Source organism: Lygodium microphyllum, chromosome 29 (assembly GCF_053477565.2).
Source record: "Lygodium microphyllum isolate KBCC chromosome 29, Lygodium_microphyllum_v1.1.10, whole genome shotgun sequence".
Lineage (NCBI taxonomy): Eukaryota > Viridiplantae > Streptophyta > Polypodiopsida > Schizaeales > Lygodiaceae > Lygodium > Lygodium microphyllum.
The window spans coordinates 15,315,603-15,323,263 of NC_141163.1; positions in this window are offsets into that span (position 1 = coordinate 15,315,603).

Genomic DNA, 7,661 nt, shown 5'->3' on the forward strand with positions numbered 1-7,661 from the left:
CTTAACCGTAACAAAGACTCTAAACCAAAACATCACAACAACCTATACATATCAAGACCACATCGTTGATAAACCAGTGTTTAACCATAGAAATAACTCCAAAGACTGCGTATACCCATCCTACGAAACGGGTTCGTTAAAAAGGAGAATTAAGGGCAATAAGGGGGAATTAATTTAATGAAGGGTTCATTTTAATAAATTATTAAGAAACAGGTGAATTTTTATTAAGTGATAAACCTTAGCAAGAAAACTGCGGTTTCTTCTTAAAAATTTAATTACCAATTATTAGGTGAAAACGGTGCTTTAATTCAAATCCCGGACTACGATACCTAGACTGGGTCTCTAAATGCAAGTTCATTTATTACAAATTAAGGTGATGTGGAGCGCTTTTTTGCCAGTGCGTGCTCTTGTGATGGCTGGTTCATTTTAATTAAAAATTAAAGTGCCTCTTCAGCGCACTTAGCGCGTGCTAAGTGAATGGTGGGTTTATTTTTATTAAAAAATATGGTGTGTTGAGCGCGAATGCGCATGCCATGGTGGTGTGTAGGGTTCATGTTTTTTTTATTATTTGTTTGGTTGTTTTTTTTTTTTCGTTTGTTGAATTATGGGGATGGGAAGGGGGGTTAGTGGGGGAGCGGAGGGAAAAGGGGGGTTGAATGGGGTGTGAAGGCGGGAGGCGGCGGGGAGAGGCTGAAGGCGGCAGGAGGCGGCCGCAGTGGCAGTGTCGGCGGGCGAAGGCGGCATCACGGCCACGAGCGGCAGTGGCAAATGGCGGTAGAGGCCACAGGCACCACGGCGGGGAGAAATACCCAGCAGGCGCAGGCAGGGGACCGTGGGGCACGCGACAGCATGACGGCGAGGGGCGGGCGGCCAGGCGACCGGCGCTGGAGTAGAGGCGGACGGTGGTGATGGCGAGGGCAGAGGCGGGCGCTACGACGACATGACCGCGGCGTCAGGAGGCGGGCATTGCGACGGGCGGCTCGGGCGGAGCTGCGACGGGCGCTGCAGCGCCCGATGAGGGCAGGAGGGAGGGGAAGGAGGGGAGGAAAGGGAGGAGAAGAAGGGAAAGAGAGGGAGAAGAAGGAGGACGGGGAGGAGGATGGAACAGAGGAGGAGGAGGGGAGAGAAAGAGATGGAGGGAGGGAGGGGGGAAGGGAGGAGGGGAGAAGGAGGATGACGAGGAGGAAATGGAGGTGGAGATGGAGGGAGGGAGGGGAGGCACGCAAAGGGAGCGGGAGAGGGAGAGAGGGAGGGGAGGCAGTTGGGGGGGGAGGTTCGGGGAGAGAGAAGGTGGGGAGGGGGAGGGGAGGGTATGGGGGGGGGGGGGGGGGGGGGGGGGGGGGATGGAGGGGGTGCCCATAGGGGGATGGGAGTGGTATGGGCAGGAGCCCATGGGAAGGGAGGGGCAAGGCCCATGGGGGGCTGCCCATAGGGGGATGGGATAAGGGTTAGTGGGCAGGATGCTCACAAAGGAGGCGTGCCCCCCGTCCCGCGTGCGTGTGCAGGGGGAGGGGGGTAAAAAAATTTGCTGTGACGGGATTGAAAGGGCGCCCGGATGCGAGGACGAGGCATGCGGATGCGACCAGGGCGCATTAAGACGCGTAAAATCGAAAACGGACGCGTTCACGTGCGGGACGAGTCGCGTGAAAACACAAAAAATAAAGAAAAATTAATAACTCCCAATTCGATTGTCAAAACGAAATGGCATAAAAACAAAAAGTGGACAGGACAACAAGGGGAAGACAGGAAAAATGTGCAACGGGGGTTCTGGGGGAAAGACAGGGCGTTCATGTGCAAAAAACACGAAAAACGGATCCAAAATCGCAATTAAAAATTAATATCGGAAGATCCGTGCATCGGAACGAGGTGCAGGAAAAAGAAAAAATGTGCAAAAAGACGTGCCCAACAATCCTATCACATCAAAACATAGTTCCTACTGAGAGAATATGTGTTCACATGGGAAAACCCCAAAAAATAGACCCGAAAATGGAATCGGAAATTAATATTGGCCGAACCGTTCGTCGGAATGATATGTAGTAAGAAGGAAAAATCTCCGCAGGAAGGAGGGGCACAGGTTTGTCATGTTAAACTGCAATTTCGGTGTAAGTAGGAGGGGTTCACATGCAAAAGACACCAAAAATACGCTTGAAAACTCATTTAAAATTTAAGAATAAAAAAATCCAGAAGGCGAAAGAGGGTGGAGGAAAAAGGAAAAAGGTGGGGAAAGGCACAAGGAACACGGCTGTCAAATCAAATTGGAATTCCGATGCAAACAAGGCAGGTTCACATTGAAAAATGTCAAAAAGACACACGAAAAAGTCTCGAAAAACCCAAAAAATTAATATTGGACAAACCGTGCATTGGAATGACTCAGAGTAAAAAGAAAAAATATCAGAGGAAAAGTGGTTGTCATGGCTATGATGTCTGATCACGGTTCCGAAGCAAGAAAAGCACGTTCATATGGCAAACCGGCTAATTTGCGCAAAATGCTTCAAAAATTAATAACTCGAAAACTGTGCACCGGAACAGGGGTAGGTAAAAAGGAAAAATGGTCAGTTCAGAGGGAGGAACAGGGCTATAAGGTTGGATTTGGACTTCTGTGAACATAGGATGCATTCACATGGCAGGATCTCAAAATCAGGGAATAAAGGAAAACTGCAAGGGAACAGCCCCAAGGGTGGGTGGAACATGAACGGTCGAGTGGGAAGGGACCCCATTAGGGTAAAAGCAAAGCATGGCATAGAGGCATTAGCAGGTGGAGGCATATGCAGAAGGGTATGCAATGTAGACGCGCAGGGACGCGTCCCCACACTTAAGACCTGAACGGATAGGGTTAACCAAGCAACAGGGACCTAGGACCACACCACAGACCATCCACTAACGTCCCCACACTTAAAACATGAATATCACAGAGAAACAGAAGGTGTAGGGTTATGAAAACTTGGTCCATGTTGTTGAGGATCACAGTTGATTGTCGATGGCACTTCCTGTGTCATTGTCGGCTGCTGCTGGAGGTACCAAGGCATCTTCACAGCACACATCCATCATGGAAGGGACCACGCGGCAACACCCAGGGAGGTGGCTAATTGAAGGGATTGCAGGAAATTTGTCGATGATAAGGAATGTTGTACTCAACTCACAGTCACTCAAATGGAATGAAAGATCTGTCACTTGTCCCATGACTAATATCACTCGAGGAATAAGGATTGAAACCCATATCTTGTACCCGGTTTAGGAATCGACAAGGGGATGGTGCAGAGGGAGTATGTCAGGGTGCACAGTTGATGGTGCATTAGTGCGTTGAACCCATCTGGCATAATTGCAAGGAGGAAGGCAAGGGAGCCTTACAGTGCAGTGTACATAACAGGGTGACGTGTCTTGTGTTGACAGCAAAGACCCATCCCGTGGGTGCATAGGGAAACAGGAACATACTTGACTCCAAGTGTCGTAACATCCCTCAATCTCACCTCTCGGTAATTGATTGAAGAAACTCCAGTCACACTCAACCCACCCTCTGTCTCACGCTCTGTTGATAGATACAGGAGGGCAACCATGTCCTGAAACCCGTTGATGTAATCCTCACAGTCACGTGTGCAAAGGTTGTATACCTTGTGCGCATTTGATGGTGCAACTGTGCATCTCGCCCTGTGCTAGCATACGGTGCGAGAAGGAAGGCCAGGGATCCTTATAGTGCAGTGCACAGAAACAAATTGTGCTTTGTGCATTGAGAGGCCCATCCCGTGTGTGCAACACTTCATTCACACTACTCACCTCTCATTTGATTTGAAGAGAAAAGACTGGTCACTCGCCCCACCCTCTGTCGCACTCTCTGTTGATAGTTACAGAGGGCAACCCATACTCACTTCCCCATCCGGTCAGGATGAAAGCTCACATCACTCGATTGTTTGTCGATGAAGATCGTGTCGTCAGTTGTTAAAGAGGCGTACCCAGGGAGGTAGCCATCAAATCGAACATTGTGTTTAATAGGACATGTCGTCTGCTAGAGGGCAGTTAGACGCTCTGCAGAGGGACCCAGGACACAGCGTACCAAGGGAGGTAGCTTTGGAACTGGATCCTAGGGAGATCAATTAATGATTCCACTTTCTGGATTGCTGGGTGTTGCCACCTTTTCCATAACAAGCTTCTCGCCCAAGGGTGTTTATCACCTTTTCTTGGAACGAGGCCTGCTATGACAAGGAATTGCTTCCTTTTCTCCCATAACAGTTTTTTTTTTGTTTTTTTTCTTTCTCTTTTTTTTCTTGTTTTCCCCTATTCCCGAGGGCGTTTCCACCTTTTCTCGAAGAATAGGTCGACATGACAGGGACCTAAGTCCTTTTCTCCCATGACCGATATGTATAGTTTTCTTTTTGTTTTTTTTTTTTGATTTAAGCAAGGGGATGGTAGAAATACCACTTATCAGAACCATCCTCGCCACTATTGCTGGTGGAAAATAGAGGATAAGAGATCACGGTTGGAAGGTGGGATTGAGGGGACAGAGGTTTGTGTCCACCTCATCAAGAGTGGATAAATAATGGCTATTAGAATTAGCATCATAAGAAGTACAGTGCTGCACCAACGAGGGAAAGGATCAGGTGACCGTGATTGTCAAGATCCCCAAGGAGGGAAGTACTTCTTCAGGCGATATCCATTGATCAGGAAGGGATCATCAGAGACATCAACGATTTGCACTTGGACAGAGCCATTAGGGTTGACGGTAAGTACCTTATATGGGCCCATCCACAGCTGTTGGAGCTTGCCAGGAAACTTGCCAAATCGTGAATCATAGGCTAGGACCAAATCACCTTCTTTGAACTCCTTGTGCTTAATGAAGCTGTCATGGTAAGCCTTGCGTCGAGCTTGGATGGCTTCCATGCACTATAGAGCCATCCTATGAATTTCGTCCAAACATTCTAGGTGCAGGAGATGACGTTGCAGTGAATCATCGTCCCCCAAACGCTCTTTGATAGCCACTCTCAAAGAGGGTAATTCCAGTTCAACAGGGAAAACTGCTTCTGTACCATACACCAGCTGGAAGGGTGTCTATCCTGTTGTTGCTTTATGGGAGGTTCTGTATGCCCAGAGGGCCTCTGTAAGTCGATCATCCCAATCACGACGATGTGCGACAATCGTTCTTATCAGAATCGAGCAGAGGATGTGATTGGTGACTTCGACTTGGCCGTTGGCTCTAGGGTAATAAGGAGTGGACTTGCGATGGTGGATCTTATACAACTCTGTCAACTCTTCCATGACTTTATTAATGAAATGAGTGCCTCTGTCACTTACCAGCTCTAAGGGATTGCCAAAACGGGTAATGATATTCTCGTACATGAATAGGTCCACGATGTTACCATTGTCCCGCTTTAGGGCTTTAGCTTCACACCACTTTGTGACATAATCCGTTCATACGAGGATGTATCTATTCTGCTTCCTTCTAGTAGGAGGATCGATCGGACCTACGAAGTCAATGCCCCACTTCTCAAACGGCTTTAAGGGAAGGATAGGCTGTAGTGGCATGGCACTTGTCTTGGTGGGTTTCCCCATTCTCTGACAAGCATCACATCTTTGACAGTAATCATAGGCATCTTTATGAAGGGTAGGCCACCAATATCCTGCTAGCAGAGCCTTCCTGGCTGTAGCTTCTCCTGCAAAGTGACCTCCACATGGCTCGTCATGGCAAGCCTTCAGAACAATCCCAATCTCATCTCCCGCAACACATCTTCTGAGCACTTCATCTTTGCCTTTCTTGTATAGTGCACCGCCTAACAAGGTGTAGGGGGCTGATTCTAACATAAGCTTCTTCCTCTCTCGACTAGAAATGCCAGGAGAATACTGTTGGGTTGCCAGCAGATTGGCAATGTCTGCATACCAGGGAGTTACAGTTTCTACCAGGAATAGGGAAGCATCAGGGAGGTCTGGATCATCCTGCTCCTCGTCTGCAATTTGTGGGATACGCGACAGATGATCAGCCAGAACATGGGAACGACCAGGTTTGATAATTACCTCAAAGTCGAACTCCTGGAATAGAAGGAGCCATCTCATCATTCGTCCTTTCACATCTGCTTTGTTCATTAGGAAGGACATGGCCTCATGATCCACATAAAACTTAAAGTGGGTGGATAGGAGGTAGTGGCGAAACTTTTCTAGGGCAAACACCATTGCCAAGCACTCAAGCTCTATCACTGTATAGTTCCGTTCCCTATCAGTGACTTTCCGGCTTGCGTAATAGATCGGTTGATCCAGCTTAGAGGAGCCCTTTTGGAAAAGGACAGCACCTAAGCCTTCCATAGATGCATCAGTATGTACATGAAACTCCTTCGTCCAATCAAGAGGTTGAAGAATGGGTGCCTCAATCAAACACTGCTTCAGAGTGTTGAAGGCTTTGTCACATTCTTCCGTCCAAGTAAACTCTGCATCTTTCCTCAGAAGCTTGTGCAAGGAGGTTGCCTTTGTTGCAAAATGGGCTATGAACCTTCTGTAGTAACCCACATGGCCTAGGAATCCCCTCAACTGTTTGAGGTTGGTGGGTGCTGTCAGAGCTGCAATCTTTTCGATCTTTGCAGGGTCTGTTGATATCCCTTGTGCAGAGACAATGTGGCCCAACAGAACTCCAGAAGAGACCCCAAAGATGCATTTGTCGGGGTTGAGGGAAATCCCATACTCCCGGCATCGATCAAAGCATTGTTCCAAGTGTCCCCAGTGTTCACAGATCAAACTATAGACACAGAAGTCATCCAAATATACCTCAATAAAGTCTGCAGATGATTTTGGAAGGCGGCCATCATGACTCGTTGGAAAGTAGCAGGGGCATTACAGAGTCCAAACGGCATCACTCGGTAAGCGTAGGTCCACCATTCTATGGTGAAGGTTGTTTTGGACTGGTCTTCTTCTGCGATTTGGACTTGGTTGTATCCGCTGAATCCATCTTGAAGGGAATAAAGCTCATGTCCTGCCACCACTGTGTCCAATAGTTGGTCTGTGAAAGGGATAGGAAAGTGATCCTTCTTCGTCTTGGAATTGAGCTTTCGAAAATCCACACAGATTTGCAATTTGCCATTCTTCTTGGGTACAACCACAATGGGTGAAACCCATTCACTATTTGCCACTGGATAGATGAACTCGATTTCCAGAAGCTTCAGCAGCTCCGCTTTCACCAATGTGGAATAATTCGGGTTCATTCGCCTCTGTCGTTGTTGCTGTACTAGCTTGGCATCAAGCTCCAAGTCAAAATGATGCTGACATATTGTGGGATCAATCCCCTTTAGGTCCTTGTAGGACCAAGCAAACACGTCCAAATTCTCTTTCAACAAGTTATACAAGGTTGACAACTCCTCTTCTGGGAGGCTACTACCCACCTTCAAGTGGCGTTCAATGCCTTCTGCATCCACAAAGGTTAACTTCCTTTCACCTTCTACTTCACGGATGAAGGTCCCGCGGACTACTTTTGGGTACAGATCCGACTCCTTCAAAGGAGTGGTATCCTCTTCTGATGTCCCACTAGACCCAACTTCTTCTTTTGGTGGAGACTTAGGTTGCTCCTGAAGATGTTGAAATGGGATTAGAGCCGTTTCGGGTTTTGGTTTCAAGAGTAGTTACCTCTTGGCTGGAAGACTCATCTTCTGATGACACATCCAGGAACGTCACATAACAAGGACCCTCTGATG